The sequence below is a fragment of the Tursiops truncatus genome, chromosome X, assembly GCF_011762595.2.
Source record: "Tursiops truncatus isolate mTurTru1 chromosome X, mTurTru1.mat.Y, whole genome shotgun sequence".
NCBI lineage: Eukaryota > Metazoa > Chordata > Mammalia > Artiodactyla > Delphinidae > Tursiops > Tursiops truncatus.
The window spans coordinates 9,979,879-10,002,999 of NC_047055.1; positions in this window are offsets into that span (position 1 = coordinate 9,979,879).

The following is a 23,121-nucleotide window of genomic DNA, read 5'->3' on the forward strand; positions in this document are numbered from 1 at the left end:
AATTCCCATATTTTGTCTTATTAATGATTAGCTGAATTGTTTGTAACCACTGACAAATCTGGACAAAATACCTGCTAACATGACTTGATCAGACTTTAGTTAATTTTCACTTCTCCCAGGCCCATGAATTTTTATTTACCCAGAGCCAGCAGTGGAATGCAAAACAACCCCTCCTTAAGTGTCCCACCCAAGAATAAGCTAACCTTGACCCAAAGGAAAAACATTTCCTGCTCAACTGTATTATCATGTTACCCACTCTTCCCACTCCACCATACTATGTTTGGTTCCTTCTAACCTTGTTTACCCCTCTCTATAAAAGAAAATTCCTTCTGCCTGATCTCTGAGACATTTGCAAATCTCATGTTTGGAGTGTCCTCATTATTGCAACAGCCCCCCTTCCCTTATTTCAACAGTAAACCTTCCCTTATTACAATGATTCTTTTAAATAAGCATCTCCTTATCTAACTCAACATATGATGTTTATTTGATGTATCCAAATAAAACGCAACAGAACTCTGGGAACATAAAATCAGAGAACGTATTCTTTTTGATTAAAATCTAATGCCCTGACAATCCCTCACTAACTCATAGACTGATTTTATCAGTTAGCCTCTTGAGGGCAAATGGGTTTGGGAAGTGTGTGTGTGTGTGTGGGTGTGTGTGTGTGTTTGAGTGCTCCCATGACTGCGTCTTAGGGTAGGGCTTTGCAGTAAAAGCTGGGATGAGAATAATAAAAACCTCATAGATATTGCTATGGTCTGAATGTTTGTGTCCCCCCAAATTTCATATGTTGAAACCCTAACCCCCAAAGATGTTGTATTAGGAGATGGGACCTTTTGAGGGTGATTAGATCATGGGGAGGTGCCTTCATAAACAGAATTAATGGCCTTATAAAAGAGATCTCACAGAGCTCCCCAGCCTCTTTCACCATGTGAGAGTATAGTAAGAAGGCACCAGCTATGAACCAGGAAGTTGGCCCTCGCCAGACACCACACCAAATTTGCAGGATTCTATTTTTGGACTGCCCAAACTCTACAACTGTGAGAAATAAGTTTATTTTGTTTATAAGTTACCCAGTCTCTAGTATTTTTTTATAGTAGCCCAATTGGATTAAGACAAACATGCTCTTGGCTTATAGGTGCTAATGACCTTCCTCTTGTCACATGTCAGACCTGTCACATGTCAGGTCTTGAGAAAACGGGGTTTAGACTTTCCTCATTTTTATAGTAATTTAATGCAGAGTTCTTTTGTTTGGAATTTAACATATATTTATTTTGTTTAGCAATTAAGCACTTACCTAGCAGAGCATTGTTTTCAACGGAATGTGGAGACATAGCTGCAATTAAAAAAAAAAAACAACGTCTCAAATTTACCCAATTAAGGTTTACACCACAAAATATTTTAGAGAGTTGTCCAAATGACCTGTAGCAAATTACTTATCAGGGAGAAAACATGGCAGTGCTATGATTTTAGAAGGAAAACTGGCATGTGTATTTCATGAATGTTATTTTTTTCATGAGCTCATCTATGAACTTCAATTCATTTCAAGGGGTTAAAAAAGAAAATCAGCTGTGTCTCAGAGCCTTGCAATTTAAGCACCATGTCATTTTCTTACGTTGTGCTTACAGTATCAAATTCTCTAAATCCACAAATCCTCTTTCATTTTTTGTGACGTTTGTTATAATCTTTAGTTAATCTTCCACTTAGGAGTTTTAATGTTCTCCTCCAGACTCGTGACATTAATGCAGCTGAGTTTAAGGGTCCATTTCAGCTGCTGTCAAAGAGATTTCAAATCTATTCTTACACATGGCAGTGGAGTGGCACCAAATTCGCTTTAATTTGGGGAATTATTATTTAATTTTGTAAAAGTTATCCCAGACATTAGCACAAGAAAACAACTAAATCGATACCCACAAATGTCACAACCTAGAATTATGGGCCAATTAAGAAGAAATGTGATTTCAAAAAGACACTTAAAGTAATTGTTGGCCACCAAATGGAAATGTATCAAAATAAGTCAAAATAGATAAAATCAGTGCTAGCCCTAGGTTCATCTCAAAAGTATTGACAAGGGCAAAAGCAAAGCAAAAAGTAATTAAACTACACCAAGATAGTATGTGAAGACTGAAAAGGAAGGAGCATCCGAATCAATCAATTCTCTTCCATGAGACCGGAACTCTTTATTCTACTGTATATCTATGACACAGAAAACAAATCACTCATTGTTATTACTCTCAATGTTATTATTCTTCATTGATAACTATTTCTCTATAGTGTTGGTAGTAGAGGGTAGTAGTCCAGAGCACACGCTCTGGAGCCAGTGTTTTTGAATTAAAATCTTGGTGCCATATCTTTACTAGAAGCAAGTCACTCAACATCACTGCACTTTAGTTTTATAATCTGTAAAATTTACATAAAATAGCCACCTCCCAGGATTGTTGTGTATATTGACTGGGTGAAGACACATAACTCACTCAGAACAATGCCTGACCTGTAAGCCCTCAATAAAAGTTGGCTAATAACCTCATTAGTGTATCCCCATTCCTTTTACCAGAGACTGAAACACACAATAGAAGGTAATCAGTAAATATTTGGAATTTGAAGCAATTTCAGATCATAGCTGTCTATGTTGTTTTCCAACGTACAAATACTTGAAAGTAATAAAAGTGATGTCTGAAGGAAGGAAGCCTAAAATGCCAAACGTTCACAAGAGCAATAGAGGAGCTGACAAAAACTGTCAGATTCAACTTTTTTGGAACTCAGGAATCTAAACTTACAACAACGAAGGAACTGCTTAATGAAAAAGAAAAAAAGACGGCTGCATTTTGGTGGAAGAGCTCTGTGACATTTTAATTTACCCTGTTACCATCTACCACACACCAGTGAGGCAGTGGCTTTAAATGGCCGGGCAACTTCCCAGTGCAGGTTGCTGATACCAGAGGAAGCAATATGGATTTTCTTCTCAAAGAATTGTCATTGTATGTTTTGACCTTGCTTATGGCTCCCTGAAGAATTGGCTTAAGTGTTCCCTTTTGTTTTGCCTGTCTCATAGCATCCCTAGAACTGCGATGGCTCCCAGGGAAGTGTCTGTCAAAAAATTTTAAAGGCAAATATATTAGATGCTGCCTGGCACAAAAGATACCCATTGAGTTAAGAAATATAACAAAAAGCCTAGGAAAGAAGAGACTTGGGAAGGAAATACTTGGAGAATAAAGACTTTGAAAAACTCCCACAAATTCTGAAGACTCTAGAAGTCTGCATGAATGCCTAGGGAAGAATATATCCTCAAAAATGACCTGAGGAGACACTAAGTTCTCACCACTGGCTGACCTTTAGGCTCTGTGCAACCAAGAAGTAAAGGCTAAGGCAGAGTTTTTTGAATAATGGAAGGAAATTTGGAAAATTCACAAATATGTGGATAAGTACACAACACACTCTTAAACAACCAATGAATTAAAGAAGAAATCACAAGGGAATTTAGAAAATAATTTGAGACAAATGAAAATGAAAATACAACATAACAAAACTATGGGATGCAGGAAAAAAGAGAGAGAAATTTATAGCCATAAACACCTACATTAAAAAGAAGAAAGATCCTAAATTACTAACCCAACTTTACACTTTAAGGAACTAGAAAAATAAGAGCAAACTAAACCCAAAGCTAGTAGAAGTAGGAAATAATAAAGATTGGAGAGAAGATAAAAGAAATACAGAATAGAACCAGAAATTGGTTCTTTTAATTGTCATCAAAATTGACTAACATTCACCTAGACTGACAAGGAGAAAAGAAGATTCAAATTATTAAAATCAGAAATGAAAATGAGGACATTATTATCAACCTAACAGAAATAATAGGTATTATAAGAGAGTACTACAAACAATTGTATATGAATTAGATAACTTAAATAAAATAGAAAAAAATTCCTAGAATCACACAAACTATCAAAACTGAATTATGAAGAAACAGAAAATCTGAACAGATCAACAATGAGTAAGAAGATTGAGTCAGCAATCAAAAAACTCCCAACCAAAAAATCCCAGGGCCAGATGGCCTTACTGGTGAATTCTACTAAATATTTAAAGAAGAATTAACACAAATCCTTCTCAAAATCTTCCAAAAATTAGAAGTGAACTCATTCCTAACTCAGTCTATGAGGTCAGCATTACTTTGATACCAAAACCAAAGACATCACAAGAAGAGGAAATTATAAAATAATATCCCTTATGAATATTGTTGTGCAAATCCTCAACAAAAGTACTAGCAAACAGAATCCTGCAGAATATTAAAAAGATTACCCACCATAAACAATTGTAATTTATTCCAGGAATGTGAGGGTAGTTCCACATACAAAAATTAATCTATGTAACACATCATATTAATGGAATTACAGGAAAAATGATAATTTCAATTGATGCATAAAAAACACTTAACAAAATTCAACCTTTTAATCATAAAAATATTCAACAAAATAGGAATAGTGGGCTTCCCTGGTGGCGCAGTGGTTGAGAGTCCACCTGCTGATGCAGGGGACACGGGTTCGTGCCCTGGTCCGGGAAGATCCCACATGCCGCGGAATGGCTGGGCCCGTGAGCCAGGGCCACTGAGCCTGCGCGTCCGGAGCCTGTGCTCCACAACAGGAGAGCCCACAGCAGTAAGAGGCCCGCGTACCGCCAAAAAAAACCAAAAAACAAACAAAAATAGGAATAGTGTGTCAACATGACTAAAAGCATTCATAAAAACTCCTAAGGTTAGGAACAAGACCAGGATGCCTGCTTTGACCACGAATGTTTAATATTGGGCTGAGAATATTGGCAAGAAAAATAAATAAAAGTCATCCAAATCGGAAAAGAAGTAAAACTATCTCTATTTGCAGATTACCCTAAAGAATCCACATATACACATGGATTAAAAAAAAACTATTATAGCTAATAAATTCAGCAAAGTTGCAGGATATAAATCAGTATTCAAAGTTTAGTTTTATTTCTATACATTGAAAATGAACAATCTAAAGGGAAATTAAGAAATAAATTCCATTTACAGTATCATCAGAAACAATAATATACTTAGAAATATATTTAACCTAAGAGATGCAAAACTTATACAATGAAGACTGCAAATTATTGCTGAACTAAATAAAATAACTAAATATAGGGAAAGACATTGATATTTATGTGGATTGGAAGACTTAATATTGTTAAAATGGTAATACTCCCTAAAGTCATCTGCAGATTCAATGCCATCCTTATCAAAATCTCAATGATCTTTTCTTCAGAAATTGAAAAGTTGATCTTAATATTTTTATGGAGTTGCAAGGGACCAGAAAGCAAACATCTTGAAAAGGAACAGAGCTGGAAGACTCACACTAGTTGATTTCATTTATATGAAATACCTAGAATAAGAAAATCCATAGATCCCACAAGCCACGTGGTGTGGCCAAAATAAATAAATAAAAAATATAAAAAAATAAGAAAATCCATAGAGACAGAAAGCAGATTGGTGGTTTCCAGGGGCTAAAAAGATGAGAGAATGGGGATTCATGAGTAAACAGTAGAGTTCCATTTTGGGGTGATGAAATTATTTTGGAACTAGATAGTGGTGATGGTTGTGCAACATGTAAATGTACAGAATGTAATGACTTCAGGTTTCCATATTCCAAGGTATTTAATTCAAGTTTCTTGGGTACCATGACATACCAAAGGGTTGCTCTCTATGAGATTCCTGGACACAGATTGACAAAAGAAAAAAAAATCAAAATAAAACAAAAAGCTTGGTTTTTTTCTTAATTTTAGAATTTTATTTATTTTTTTATACAGCAGGTTCTTATTAGTTATCCATTTTATACATATTTGTGTATATATGTCAATCCCAATCTCCCTCCAAGATTTTTATCTTGGATGCCACGAAGGCTCCGACAGCACCATATTTTGCTTAGTGGAAGGAGAAAACTATATCCCTTCTCTGCAGCCTGTCCAACTACTGAGAATAATGTCATACTGTATATCCAAGAAAAAAATGCTAGGACAAGGAAAAACATAATAGCATGCATGGTCACCCACCCCAGAGAGCCAAACTTAACCCATTCCATGACTTTTAGCAAATATTTATTGAGAACTTGCTATGTGTTTGGGGTGGAATGCAGAGATGAATTAAAGTATCATCCCCCACAAATCTAAGAGAAAGAGAAGGAAACTTAAAGCAATTTACAGTCAGTGTCAACCTCACGGGCACGGAGCCCAGGCTTCAAAGGGTCTTTCACTTAGTTTAATGTTCTGCTGCTGCTGTCTTCAAATTCTTAATGGTTGTGCAAATTACGTAGCTTGTCCTGTTTACAATAAAGTGTGCTTCAAGGAATGGTGCATGGGCTGTGGGACAACAGAGACAGGGACACTGTTTTTCTCTGGGGGACTCCCTTGCTGTTTAGGCTGAGCCTGAGAAAAGAAATTTCACAGGCAAAGCTCGGGGAGGCAACACAGGCAGGTTGCTAGAATGTACAAAATCTTAGATATGTGAAAATATATAATGTCTACGTAATCATGTGGATTTGGGAATGTCACTTTAGAGACTAGGAGTATGATGGTAAATGTGACTGGAGAGACTGTCAGGGCCCACATCACGATGAGCCTTAGAAATCACGTAGGACCCTAAAGTAAAATAATAAATCTTTGCTTGATTTGTGCTCAGACCGTAATTGTTCCAATCTACTTAGTCGTCTTCTTTTGGTTTTGTGTATGGAGCAAGAATAGGTCATTTTAAGCAAATTTTGCTGATGTCTGAGGAAAAGTATGAAATATGACACTCCCAGTTTTCATAACCACTCTAGGCCTCACATTCCAATAGATGAGATAGAAGAGTTCTTACAGCTACAAAAACATCCATTTTCTCCATCACCGTGGCAACGCACCTAGAGGTGAGCTACAGGGGCTTAAGCCATACTATCAGTGCTGGTACTATGTGACCACACGGAATTTTACGGCTTGACTTCTCTCAAAAACAGATGACTCTGAGGCATAATAATTAAGAAAATGAAACTTTGCAGTCAGAAAGACTAATATTCACAACCTGGTTTTATGGCTTACTAGCATTATCTTGATGGACTTAGCCTTCCTGCCCCTCAGTTTCCTCATGTGAAAAATAGAAGTAATAATTGCACCTTCTCCTTATGGTTGTTGGGAGGATTCAATATGTTAATTCACGTATCACTTCATTATATCTCCTGGTGCATTGGAGGTCAACACTCTAGCTACTTCTCCCTTAGGCTGTGACTCCTTGGGCTCTAAGACCACATCATTCATCTCTATAACACTGGCCTGTAGCTCAGCATCTGGAACATAGTAGGCTCATAATAAGTATTTCTGAATAAATAAGTTGTAAAAGTCCACACTGCAAAATGCTATATCATCACCTACTTCACTGCTACATACAAGAGATGAAAATAATTCTTAGCGACCTCTTCTCTTTATTATCTGTATTCCCTGTACTCTTTCTCTCTCTCTCTCTCTCTCTCTCTCTCTCTCTCTCTCTCACACACACACACACACACACACACACACACACACAAACTCACACCAAGACACACACACACAGAAACCCTTCATAGTTACATGTTTTAAGTTATAAATAGTCAAATTGGGCAGTGGAACAAAACATAGCAATCCGTTGTTTATAACAGATATCCCTAAAACATAATGGTACAGAAAAATTGATAGTAAAAGATATATCAGGGAAATACTAACCAAGAAACAATTGAGGTAATTACATTATCACAGAGAGATAGAAATTTAGGCCAAATATTAAGCATAAAGCATCATTATAAGAAGCATAGAGAATATGATCTATTATGAATATGGACTATTTATATCATACTGTTCAGGCCCATACCAGCTCTGTGACCTTGGACAAGTTGCTTGTTCTGCTTATTTCTTCATCCGTAAAATTTCAGTGCAATTAGTACTTGCTTGATGGAGTTGTGTTAAAGATTAAATGTGTATACATATTTTAGAATAAAGTCTAGAATATGGTAAGTTCTCAAGAAGTGTTAACTACATAGAGATAAAAGGTATAATTCAAAGGCAAGATTCAATGTAAATGCAAGTAAAATGTAGATTCAAAATACATAAAAAAATGACAGAACTCCAAGGAGAAACTGAAAAACACATCATGATTTTGGGACATCTCCCTCAATATTTCAAATGTTAAGCAGAAAACAAACAAAAGAACAAACTAGCTAGAATACTGAGAATTTTGTGAACAGCACAATTTCCAAACAGGAATTTCTGAATGTATACAGAACCCTACACTTAGCAATGAAAGAAAACACATTTTTCTCAAAAACACATAGAAGTTTTACAAAATTTGGCTGTACACTAATCCATAAAGTGAATCTAATAAATTTTTAAAAAATCAGTATTATACAGATAAAATTATCTGACTAAAATTCAACTATAAAGTAATGACAAAAATATATCTAAAAAAGCCAATATATTTCGAAATTAATGAACAATTTTTGAAGGCTGTGTATTAAAGAATACATCATAATGAATATTTATTAAGAGTAGAACTTAATGTAATGAATATTCTACATTTTCAAATATAATTTGATGAAAAGTACAAGGCAAAGAGAAATCTATATCTTGATATTAGAAAAGATGGAACCCCAAATTCAATGAGCTAAATGTATTTCTTAAGGCATTATAAAAAGAACAACAAAATAAATGCAGAGAAAAAAGTAAATAATAAGGATCACAGTAGAAAACAATGCAGGAGAAAACAAAGGACAATGGAAAAAATCAATAACCCCAATAATTTTAATATATAATAGAAAATGTCTCTGGCAATATTTAGTAAGGATAAAAATGAGAGATACCATATATTACTAATGACAAGTTTGACATAACTACACATGCAGCAGAATAAAAATAAGAAATAATACATTTAAAAAATTATATACAATGGATTACTTTCTAGAAAAATATTTTAACAAAATAAAGAAATTAAAAGAGTTTATAAATATCCCTGCAAATAAAAGACTAGGACTAAATGGTTTTACCTGAAAACCACTTCTATAACAAAACAAAACAAAAAATAACTAGATGGTTCTACAAAATTTTCAAGAAATTTATCATCTCAATATTACACAATTTTTTTTTCAAAAAACAGATAAAGAACAGATACAAATTCATTTTAGGAACCAGTATAACCTTGATACCCAAAGTAGACAAGGTTTCTATAAAAGAAACAGGCCAATATCATTCATGACCATGAATATAACATGCTAAAGAAAATATTTGTAAATGAAATTCTATCTATGCTATCTAAATATTTATGTACCTATGTATCTATCTAAGTATTATGATTGATTTATATTTATTCAAGGAATGCATCAGGAAATCTATTAATATAGTTCATCCCAACTTATTAACAGAGAAACACATATTATCATTTCAGTAGATTAAAAAGAGCATTTGCTAAAATACAACACCCATTAATGATTAAACAAAACAGAACAAAGCAAAACAAGACTTCTAGCAAACTAAAAATGGAAAGACATCTCCTTAAAATGATAAAGGATATGCATCAAAAATCTATAGCAAAAATCACACTTAATGGTGAAAGTTTGGAGCAATGCTCTCAAAAGCAAAAGGATGACAAGGACATTCTTCGTCAATTTTCATTCAATACTGTGTTCTAAATCCAGTGCAAAGTAGTAAAAGAGAACAAAATAAAAAGCATAAGGACAAGAAAGGAAGAAACAAAACTCATATTATCTTTAGGCTATATGATTGTCTATGTAGAAAACCCAAAAGGAAAATTATTAGAAGAAATTACTAGAATTGATAAGAGAATGTGGCAACTTGATGTGACTACAATCAATATAAAATATATTACATTTCCATATACCACCATCAATGGAAATTTTCACTTTAAAAAAGTTACCATTTAAGATACTAACAACAAATATAAAGTTCTTAGAAATAAATTTAACCAAAGATTTGTAAAATCCGTTGGAAAAAAATTAGCTTTATTAAGATGCTAAATAAGACTTAGATAAACAGAGCTATATAGTCTGTCCACTGATATACTATCACTACTGGAGTTTACTTTATTCAGGACATCAGTTCTCAAATTGATCAAAATCCCAACAAAATTTTTCATGGAGCTGGACAAGCTGGATTACAGGTTCATATGGATGAACAAATGAGCAAAATACCAAAGACAATCCTAAAGAAAAAGAACAAGATAGAGGGGTTTGCCCAACCTGACATCAAGAATTATTATAGTAGTATAATAATTATATAGTAATATAATTATATAGTATAGTAATGAAGACACTGCAATTTGGTACATAGATAGCAGATTAAAATAACTAAGTAAAGAGCCCAGAAACCAGCCCACACTTACAAAGGCAATGATTTATGATAGAACTGGCATTGCTGATCAATGGGAAATCATTGACTATTTGGTAAATAATCCTCAGACCATTGGCTACCGTTTACAAAAAATAGCTGAAATTGAATCCCTCCTAACACCACACTCAAAAATCAATTCCATACATATTACAGAGATACATATTAAAAACAGAATTTTAATAGTTCTAGAATAAAATATAGAAGAATGCCTTTATAATACCAAACATAATATCAAGGATTTCTTAAGCAGGGCACCCAAAGGACAAACCATGAAAGAGAGTGATAAATTACAATTCATTGACATTAAAATGTAAATACCCATAACACACTGAGTTCCTTACAATTTAATAAGAAAAAAAGATATATACAATGGAAAATGGTAAAAAAAAAAAAAGGGATCGGCTTTGCACAAGTAAAACTCCAAATGTCCAATAAGCATGTAAAATTATATCAATGTCAATTGTAATTAGGGAAATGTAAATTTAAATTATACAGATATACCACTTTATACCTGCCATATACATAAAGTTTTATAACTATAAGCAAAATTGTCCTAGAAAAATGAACCCTTATACATTGTGCATATTGGGATAACTGATTTGGGATACAATTTGGCATTATCTTATAAAGCTTAATATGAATATATCATAAAACCCACAATTTCCACTCATTGGTATATAACCTAGAGCAGGGTTTCTCAACCTGTGCATTGCTGATGTTTTTGAGCAGAAAAGCCTATGTTGTATGGGCTCTCTTGTGCATTATAGAATGTACCAGACATCTGCCAAATAGATACCAGAAGCATAGTAGTACCCCACCCCCAGTCATGTTAACCAAAATGGTCTCCAAACATAATGAAATGTCCCCTCAAGGTAAAAATCACCCCCATTTAAGAACAACAGCATTAAAAATACTATTGCACATGGAGAGTAATGTTCATAGTAGCATCATTTGTGATAGCAATTTTTTTTTTACAAACCAAATAACTATCTTCATCACTGGATTTCTGTATAAAAGTAAAATTGAAAGCACTGAAGTTATAGGCATATATAGATTAATGCATCCATCCATTAGTAGATCAATAGATAGACAGATATTGATATATAGATAGTAATTGATATATGCATGTTGATATATGCATGCATATACCTGCATGTATATATTTCACAAGCATAATGAGTAGATAAAAGTAAGTAACAACAGAATGTATGCAGTATGATATTATTTATATATAGTTTTAAAGTACATTAGATATGCATATGTATATAGTCAAAATATAATAAGCAAGTTGAGGTTAAGGACAAAATGGCTAACCTTAACAGAGGGGTGAGGGCAGAGGGTGGTGATTGTGGAGGGGCACACAGTTGGGTTTCAATACTAATAATTTGAAAATAAGAAAACATCATTATTTTTTAGAGAAATTGATGGCTATGGCAGCATCTTCTGTATTATTATTTAAACCTTAAAGTATCTTTTGTATTTTCAACTTGCTTTATATGAAATATTTTATAATTAAAAAAATATTTTAAGCCAAAAAAGGAAGCACTGATTTGCAAATCAAAGTGACAATGTGATATATCTCATACCTGTTAGAAAGACTATTATCAAAAAGACAAGGAATAACAAGTGTTTGTGATTGGGTTGTTCATATTTTCCATTTCTTCCTGGTTCAGGCTCGGCAAGTTGCGCATTTCTAAGAATTTGTCCATTTCTTCCAGGTTGTCCATTTTATTGGCATAGAGTTGCTTGTAGTAATCTTTCATGCTCTTTGGTATTTCTGCAGTGTCAGTTGTTACTTCTCTTTTTTCACTTCTAATTCTATTGATTTGAGTTTTCTCCCTTCTTTTCTTGATGAGTCTGGCTAATGGTTTCTCAATTTTGTTTACCTTCTCAAAGAACCAGCTTTTAGTTTTATTGATCTTTGCTATCGTTTCCTTCATTTCTTTTTCATTTACTTCTGATCTGATCTTTATTATTACTTTCCTTCTGCTAACTTTGGGGTTTTTTGTTCTTCTTTCTCTAATTGCTTTAGGTGCAAGGTTAGGTTGTTTATTTGAGATGTTTCCTGTTTCTTAAGGTAGCATTCTATTGCTATAAACTTCCCTCTTAGAACTGCTTTTTCTGCATCCCATAGGTTTTGGGTCGTCGTGTCTCCATTGTCATTTGTTTCTAGGTATTTTTTGATTTCCTCTTTGATTTCTTCAGTGATCACTTGGTTATTAGGTAGTGTATTGTTTACCCTCCATGTGTTTGTATTTTTTACAGATTTTTTTCCTGCAATTGATATCTAGTCTCATAGCGTTGTGGTCAGAAAAGATAGTTCATATGATTTCAATTTTCTTAAATTTACCAAGGCTTGATTTGTGACCCAAGATATGATCTATCCTGGAGAATGTTCCATGAGCACTTGAGAAAACCCTGCAGAAAGTAGGCATAGAGGGAACTTTCCTCAACATAATAAAGGCCATATATGACAAACCCACAGCCAACATCATCCTCAATGGTGAAAAACTGAAACCGTTTCCACTAAGATCAGGAAAAAGAAAAGGTTGCCCACTCTCACCACTCTTATTCAACATAGTTTTGGAAGTTCTAGCCACAGCAATCAGAGAAGAAAAAGAAATAATAGGAATCCAAATTGGAAAAGAAGAAGTAAAGCTGTCACTGTTTGCAGATAACATGATACTACACATAGAGAATCCTAAAGATGCTACCAGAAAACTACTAGAGCTAATCAATGAATTTGGTAAAGTAGCAGGATACAAAATTAAGGCACAGAAATCTCTGGCATTCTTATACACTAGTGATGAAAAATCTGAAAGTGAAATTAAGAAAACACTGACATTTACCATTACAACAGAAAGAATAAATATCTAGGAATAAACCTACCTAAGGAGAAAAAAGACCTGTATGCAGAAAATTATAAGACACTGATGAAAGAAATTAAAGATGATACAAGTAGATGGAGAGATATACCATGTTCTTAGATTGGAAGAATCAACACTGTGAAAATGACTCTACTACCCAAAGCAATCTACAGATTCAATGTAATCCCTATCAAACTACCACTGGCGTTTTTCACAGAACTAGAACAAAGAATTTCACAATTTGTATGGCAACACAAAAGACCCCAAAAAGCCAAAGCAATCTTGAGAAAGAAAAATGGAGCTGGAGGAATCAGGCTCCCTGACTTCAGACTATACTACAAAGCTACAGTAATGAAGACAGTATGGTACTGGCACAAAAACAGAAATATAGATCAATGGAACAGGATAGAAAGCCCAGAGATAAACCCACACTCATATGGTTACCTTATCTTTGATAAAGGAGGCAAGAATACATAGTGGAGAAAAGACAGCCTCTTCAATAAGTGGTGCTGGGAAAACTGGACAGGTACATGTAAAAGTATGAAATTAGAACACTCCCTAACACCATACACAAAAATAAACTCAAAATGGATTAAAGACCTAAATGTAAGGCCAGAAACTATCAAACTCTTACAGGAAAACATAGGCAGAACACTCTATGACATAAATCACGGCAAGATCCTTTTTGACCCACCTCCTAGAGAAATGGAAATAAAAACAAAAATAAACAAATGGGACCTAATGAAATGTAAAAGCTTTTGCACAGCAAAGGAAACCATAAACAAGACCAAAAGACAACCCTCAGAATGGGAGAAAATATTTGCAAATGAAGCAACTGACAAAGGATTAATCTCCAAGATTTACAAGCAGCTCATGAAGCTCAATAACAAAAAATCAAACAACCCAATCCAAAAATGGGCAGAAGACCTAAATAGACGTTTCTCCAAAGAAGATATACAGATTGCCAACAAACACATGAAAGAATGCTCAACATCATTAATCACTAGAGAAATGCAACTCAAAACTACAATGAGATATCATCTCACACCGGTCAGAATGGCCATCATCAAAAAGTCTAGAAACAATAAATGATGGAGAGGGTGGGTGTGGAGAAAAGGGAACACTCTTGCACTGTTGGTGGGAATGTAAATTGATACAGCCACTATGGAGAACAGTATGGAGGTTCCTTAAAAAACTACAAATAGAACTACCATACGACCCAGCAATCCCACTACTGGGCATATACCCTGAGAAAACCAAAATTCAAAAAGAGTCATGTACCAAAATGTTCTTTGCAGCTCTATTTACAATAGCCAGGACATGGAAGCAACCTAAGTGTCCATCAACAGCTGAATGGATAAAGAAGATGTGGCACATATATACAATGGAATATTACTCAGCCATAAAAAGAAACGAAATTGAGTTATTTGTCATCAGGTGGATGGACCTAGAGTCTGTCATAGAGAGGGTAGTAAGTCAGAAAGGGAAAAACAAATACCGTATGCTTACACATATATATGGAATCTAAGAAAAAAAAGGTCATGAAGAACCTAGGGGTAAGACGGGAATAAAGACACAGACCTACTAGAGCATGGACTTGAGCATATGGGGAGGGCAAAGGGTAAGTTATGACAAAGTGAGAGAGTGGCATGGACATATATACACTACCAAGAGTAAAATGGATGGTTGGTGGGAGGTAGCCGCATAGCAGAGGGAGATCAGCTAGGTGATTTGTGACCACCTAGAGGGGTGGGATAGGGAGGGTGGGAGGGAGGGAGACACAAGAGGGAAGTGATATGGGAGTATATATACGTGTATAGCTGATTCACTTTGTCATAAAGCAGAAGCTAACACACCATTGTAAAGCAATTATACTCCAATAAAGATGTTAAAAAAAAGAAATAACAAGTGTTGGCAAAGATATGGAAAAAAGGGAACACTTGTGCACTCTTGATGGGAATGTAAATTGGTGTAGCCCCTATGGAAAAAATTCAAAAACTTAAAAATAGAACTACCATATGATCCAGCAATTCTACTTTTGCTGTTTATTCAAAGGAAATGAAAATACCAAATTGAAAAGATGTATTCACCCAGTGTCTATTGCAGCATTATTTACAATAGGTAAGACATGGGCTCAAATTAAGTGACCATCACTGGATGAATGGATAAAGAATATATGTTGTATACACTCAATGGAATATTACTCAGTCTTAAAAAAGAAAGAAATCCCACCATTTGGGACAACATGGATGGACCTTGAAGGAATTATGTTGAATGAAATACGCCAGCCAAAGACAAACACCTTATGATCTCACTTATATGTGGAATCTAAAAGCCTGAACTCACAGAAACAGAGCTTAGATTGGTAGTTGCCAGATGTAGGGGTAGGAGGTAGGCAACATAGGTGAAGGGGATGAAAAGGTACAAACTTAGAGTTACAAAATGAATAAGCCAGGGGATATAATGTACAGCATGGTGACTACAGTTAATAATACTGTATTGTGTATTTGAAAGTTGTTAAAAATTTTAAAGGGTTGAGGAAGGAGACAAAGTGGTATACGGATGGGTACATCGGTAAATGCCAATTCTGTGCCAATGGCCCCTTCGAGTTTTATGTTGATACTGCATAGTATGATAAATCTATATAGAAACATTAACAGAGTTTTTAAAGGGGAGGAACCCTAAATGACATACTATATCTTGATTTTAAGAAATCAGGTAGGTGTATAAGAATATCATCACAAGATGGTAAGCTATAATGTTTTATTCTGTTCAACAAATATTTTTTGAGCACTTATTATGTGACAGGCAGTGTTTTAGATATTTAGGATACGTAGTTGAAAAACAGACTTAGACCCCTGTCCTAATGAACATTCATGAAAAAGAGATAAGCAATCAACCACATTTATCAAAAAATAAGCAAGTTCCATAGTTGATTATTATACATTGCAATTTGGAGAGCTTTATGGATATGGTAATTCATAATAATAATGACATATATATATAATACTTTAAGATTTACAAAACACTGGTATACATATTATTTTTAAGTCTCATGACTGGTGACATATACAGGCCCGCTATTAATTATTATCCCCAATTTCTTTTTATAGGCAAGGTGGCCTTGAATTTTCAACTTGTGCAAAACCCAGTTAGAAGTTCAGAGCCTAGCCTAGAATCATTTTTTCATATAAAAACGGTTACAGTCCTTTTCCAATACAAACAAACAAGCTAGAGTTCCTCTTCTTCTGACTTCAAGTTTATGATGTATAAATACGTCCTTGGATCCTCTAAAGCCATTGTGATACCCATGATTTATCAGGAGAGAACCTTTCCATTTAAAAGTTGCCAGATTTCAAGTTTCATTCTTCAGATTATCATCTTTAGATGTCTTGACATAAAATTCATCAGCAGCTTGAGGGAGATGGTTTTGCAACAGCAGTTTCCACTGACATTTGGGGGATCAATACAAATTAACTCAAAGAGCAGATAACACATCCTGTCACTGTGTGTTTGTCAATTAATGGTACTCCTGAGAGTTAAATTATTTCAGCTTGCAGGGGAAGAATTAACGGTGGAATGGCCTTGTTACCCTTTTGAGATACGAAGTTAGTTTTCCCCGTCTTACTCTAATACATCTATGTGTGTATTTTCGATGGCCATTCTTATGAATTTCAAGTAGGAGGACTTTCAAGTGATGGAAAATGTTCTGAAGCCACCAGTAGTAAGGACACATAGAAAGATATAGCATAGTGGTTAGTACAGAGAATATATGCTATATCTAAAAGTATTTAAACACACTATAAAAGGCATAGGACCTTTTGATATCAATGCTTTCTATTATCTAAAGTGATTTCTAGAGGTAGCTTTTGTTTAGAAAAAGATGTGATATTCACTGTGTAATGATAAATAAGGCACAAGAATCAGATCTGTCATTGATCACTTATAACTGAAAAACCTTATATCTAGTTTACAACGTCTGGCATTCAAAGACTCATACAATCTATCCCTAATTTACTTTTCCAGTTTCATTTTTAACAGTTCCCGTTTGAAACTTTCACTCTAGTAAAAGTAATCAAATTACTGTCTCCTGGCATGATTTATACCTTTCCAATGCTACACCTCTTTTCTGCACACTTCCTTCTGGCATGTCCTTGTCACACCCACACCCCAAATCTTGCCCCTACTCCCATTCTGGCCCTCCTATTTCTGCCAGATAAAAGCCGAAACCTTCTCAAAGGAGGTGCCACTGTCATATCCTCCCTGTAAAGGCGACATGCATCTTTCATTTCACATAAGACAAAACAGTCTAGTGTTAGTTTCATTTCAATCTAAACTGGAAGTCTGGATACTTCACTAAGCATCATAGCTGTGAAGTCATTTGTTCTTGGATAAGGCAATACCATAGTCTATCCTGCACTTCCTTAAACAATAAAATGAACCTTTCCCCGATAACCTACCTTCCTTCTGCTTACAACGATTTTTACCGTCTTCTTAGTTGATATGTAGTATATCTGTGATCTTGTAATCATTCTGTACATGGAAGAGAGATGCAAGTGTCAAGATGTCTAGAAAGGTGCAGAAAGCTGTAATGCTGATTCATAGAGGACAGCCAGAGGTCAGGTGCCAGAAGCCGACAACACACATTTCTCAAGGGCTTTTGATGTCGTAGTGGTACGTAAATTCACCCCATCTTTCTTGGTAATGGGAGGGATTACGGTGGTGTGTGATGTAGAAGATGAAAGTGGGAAAGGATTGTCAAATGTAGGAAAAATGATTTCTTGGAACTTCATAAATCTTGGTCAAAGATCTAAATCATTGAGCAGTCCTGAGTTTTTGCCTGCTTTGTCTTCCTTGTTGACAGATTCATGAATGACAGCTTCATTTCAAATACACCTTCATGAGAATAATAAAATCTCCCAAGTTAAAGAAAACCACATTGGTATTTGACTGTCCCGAAGTTTCTCAAGGGCCTCAAGGAACTGTAGCTGCTCGAAAGGGTACCCTGACGCTGGCAACAGCTGGCTTTTTAGTTATTTGGTTACATGTCTCATTTATTTTCCTAAACTGTCAACTCTGGATGAGCTTTGATAGAGAATATAATTTCTTACTTCACCTACCTGATTCCTGAGGCTTATTTCCAAAATTATGGGCTTAGAGTGTACAGAGACTAGATAGAAAGCATAAATTATGGGTTTTGTTGATACAACTTTAGTAATAGACTTCTCTCACAGAGAAAGATATATGAAAATTCTCTATCAATTCCTTTTTTGTTTTGTTTTGTTTTAACCATGCCACATGACCTGTGGGATCTTAGTTCCCTGACCATGTGTCAAACCCATGCCCCCTGCAATGGAAGCGCAGAGTTCCAACCACGGGACCACCAGGGAAGTCTCTAAATTCTCCATCAATTCTATTCACAGTTGTTTTCAGTGCCAGCAAGGACTCTTGGGAGCATAGCAGTAGCCTGCCCCCATGCTCTGCTCCCTGAGTTGATTTCTCATTTCTGTGACTCAGCTATTGTCTCAATTAAAGACGATTTTTGAATTGGAAGACCTCGTTTTTGAAGTTTGAAAATTTGAAACTGAATAATATCACAAGAAATTGCAAAGTTTTCACAGTGTGTTTTCTTCCAATACCTTATCTTCCAGACTTTTTGAACTTGACCAAGGGAGAGTCCTTGACCTCCCTGAGATTTGGATAAGAACATTCCTCCCAAGGCCCCTCCTGCCTCCGTAGCAGAAGTCCAGAAGATGCCCTAAATCTAGTTAAGACTGTGGAGTCTCAGACCCCCTCAGATCCCCTCTCTTCCTCCTTCACAGCCTCACATCTATCATTTCCCTTGAGATCTCAAGACCAATGGTATTACGTCCATTTTCTTGATTTACAATAATTACCACGAGGGCTAGGACTGCTCAGGACTCTAGTCTATGTATGGCTCTGGAGCACCGAGGAAATGCCCACCTTGAACTCTCCTCCACTCCTCACCACTTTATTTCCCCCCCTTTTTCACCAAGTGATACACTACGTATTTTACTCATTTATTTGCTTAGCTCCATCCACTAGATGAGGGCAAAGTCTTTTGGTCTTTGTCCTCCATGAGATATACTAGTTTAATTTGCAGTCAAGTGTGGATGCAAAAATAGTACCAACAACAGTAAAAAAAAAAGTGTACAATAAAAATTTTAAGGTCTCACCTCTTAAACTTGATTATTTCTTTCAGTTTTAGAATGCAGGGGCCACAGAGGAAGGGAGCTCATCTTGTTGGGGCTTTATTCACCAAGATTTGAGTTCCGAATGCCTGTTTTCTTTCTGTTCACGAGGAGTTAGCTCCTGCATTCAATAGCCAATCTCATCACACTGAAGTATTTAAGGGAGTGATTTGTATTTCTGTGTACATATGGGGTCTTTACTGGAAAGAACATCTATTACGGGAGTCCTGCCACAACTGCGTCAGAAATATTTGCATTGTGTGAAGTAATAAGCCTGGAGCTGTGCTCCAATTGCCAGATGATCATTTCTTGTTACTACCTTAGTAATAAGAAGCAATTATATTTACTATTTTCCCAAACCATTATCCCTTCAATTTTATATGCTCTTTTCTCTTGACATGTGAAGAGCCAAGTACAAAAAGAAAAAAATAGGCCTATTATAATCTATCTTCTTTGCTTATCATACTACATTTTTAAATTTTTCTCAAAAGCCCACATTTTGCCTTAGGATACTCTAATATGACCTTTATATCTTTTCTGTGAGAATTTTGCTTACACAGACAGGCCCAGAATTTTTTTCTTCTTTCTCTGCTTAGACATCCTTTTATGCCAAATCTTTAGATTCAATCAATACCTGCTCAGTGTTTTCATTAATTCATTCAGTAAAAGTCTACTGAGCACCAACTATGTTGTAGGTATAGTGCTAGGAACAATTTTTTAAAGACAGCTAAGGAAAAAAACCCTCCTTTTATGGAGCTATTAGTTGAATAGAGAGGGTCAAACATTTTATCAATAAATGTAGGCAGAGGGTAGGGTTACAAAGGAGTAAGATTATTTTGGGGGCTGCTTCAGTTAACCATCAAACTAAGTACAGGCAGACCTTGCAAACAAGGCAGACCTTGTTTTATTGCACTGGACTTTATTGCAGTTCTAAGATATCACATTTTTTACAAATTGAGTATTTGTAGCAACCCTGCATTGTCAGATGTTCGTTAGCAATTTTTAGTGATAAAGTATTTTTTAAAATAAGGTACGTACATTGATTTTTAGACATAATGCTATGACACACTTAATAGAAAACAGTATAGTCTATTAAACATGACTTTGATATGCACTTTGAAAGCACAAAATTCACGCAACTCGCTTTATTGCTACATTTGCTTTATTGCAGTGGTCTGGAAACAAACTCACACTATCTCTGAGGTCTGCTTGTAATGCAAGATAGGTAAGTGGTCCCAGGAGGATAGAATGAGGTAGAGCCTGTGGTGCAAGGAAAGAGATGGTGAGAGTTATGGCTAGAGAGGTTGGCATAAAGAATTTTCTGTGCCATAATAAAGAATTTGGACTTTTTTGCCCAGAAAAATGGATTAAGGTGTCTGAAAATTTTACTAGTCTGATAAACAGATTTGAAGTAAGAAAACTCATCATCAGATGAGATGGAGGAGGTAGAGCAAGACTAGAGGAAGTGAGGTTGTTGCACTTGCAATAATCAGCCATAGGTGTTGCTGACATTAACGATCCTTCCTCTGTTATCCATTTCTAATCCATCTTCACGACCATTTCACTCTTTAGAAACGACACATGAGGCCTGCAAGAAGGCCAGGGATAGTCAGTAATGGGGGCCATGTTGAGTTTTGATTTGTTGAGATGATCTCCAATTGTGATGATTCAGTCCTCAATAACATTGGTTCTCAGGCCCCAGAATGGAAATATCAAGGCTAAAGTTTTTCCCAAGGAGTTTCTTGGAGAGTCTGGAGACTGGCTTAAAAGTTTCAGTGTTTCATCACTAGGGCAAACCCATTTGCAAGACTGCTTTCTGACTTACACTGACATGGATCTTTTGCTTTTTACTTTCTGACTCCAAGGAAAAATGCTTCAGTAATTTCAAGATAGAAGGAAACATTTTGGACTACAGAATTGTGATATTATGATACTTCTAGTGGCAGCCTTGGCCTATGAAAAGGAGAATGTGGACCAGATTTAACTAATAATGCATAAAAATGGTGTGGAAATACATCAGGCCATAATATTTGACGTACTAGCTCACTGAAACATTTTCAAGAGGACAGTTCCTCACTCCACCACATTCTGCTTGCCATAGATGAAACAATTTTTCAACTCTTCTCCTATCGCCTCAATTAGTTAAGGCTTCACTACACCTTTCACAAAAATTATTCTGTTAATCATTTTGTGAGTACCCTGCTAGACCATGAGCCATTTGGGATCAAGAACTATGTTTCATTTGCTGTTGTATCTGCAGTATGTAGGACACAATCTGGCACCCAGTAACTGGAACTGAATAAAAGAATGAATGCCATTTCTTTGATCACTTTTCAACTTTCCATAATGTATTTTTTACTACATGATCAATTTGCATGGAATAACCCTTTCCATCACCAGACAGTGTGCTTCACAGAAGCAAGGAGCGTGTCATTATTTCTCCCTTAACTGGCATAGAGGATATGCTTCACAAACATAAACTGAATTAAATTTATGAATTAAATGTTATGATGATCTCTTTGGTAACTGAATGATCAAGAAAGAGACAGTGGGTTCACTATTAACATTATTATGGAATTATTTCAGTCTTGTTATGGCAAAGACAAATTTGAAACTGAGTGAAGAGTTGACTATGCTCTAATTAACTGTATTCTCTTTGGACAGACCTTTATGAGTCATGGGATGGAACTGTTCTGTGTAGGAAGTGAGCTATTTCAATTATTAAAATAAACTTAGTGGAACACATTAGGTACTAAATGGTAAAGTCAGCTAACTACTTTCCATTCCTTTCCATTTCCAGTACTTGCAGCAGACACAAAAGCATGTATGTGCACACACACACACACACACACACACACACACACTTTTCTCTTGTCCTAGAACTATCTTTGATTTTAATTGAGTTCCTAAATATGACTCTAGTGACTTAGCAATTAAGATAAAGTCAATTTGAAAATATAACTTGAAATATTACACGAACAAATATACTTATTGAAGTAAACGTATGTGCAAAAGTAGGCCATTAAAATCCCCTGCAACACTACCACTTGACTATATATCTATATCTATGATTACAAGAAAAATAGGATCTTACTTATGCACTATTTGGCCTCCTGCTCTTTTCACTTCTTTCCAAGTTACCAAATATTACAATATGGCATAATGCTGAGAGACTGAGCCTTGGCATTTGATAGACCTAGTTTTGAGTTTTGGGACAAGTCACTTATTCTGATGATCAATTTTATCATGTGCAATATGGGGAAATAATTAGCCCCTAGTGTTGTGGTGAGGAGGAAATGAAATGCAAATAAGTAGCATATAATGAGTAACCAACAAATTAGGTAGCATTTCCTGGTATATAACGTATCTCAATTTACTTAACCAACTCAAAGCCAACCCAACCAACATTAAATGACTTTGTTTTCTCAATATTAGAAGAAAATTATATGATGAATATCCTTGTGCATTTATAGGTGCCTATTTGTTCAACTATTTTTTGTAGAATATATTACTAGAAGTAAACTCCCTGAGTCAAAGGGTATGAACATTTTCAAGACATTCTGTTCTGCCAAATTGCTCTGCAGACGGGGTGTACCAATTTACACTACCACCAGCAGGGTGTGAGAGTACTTATT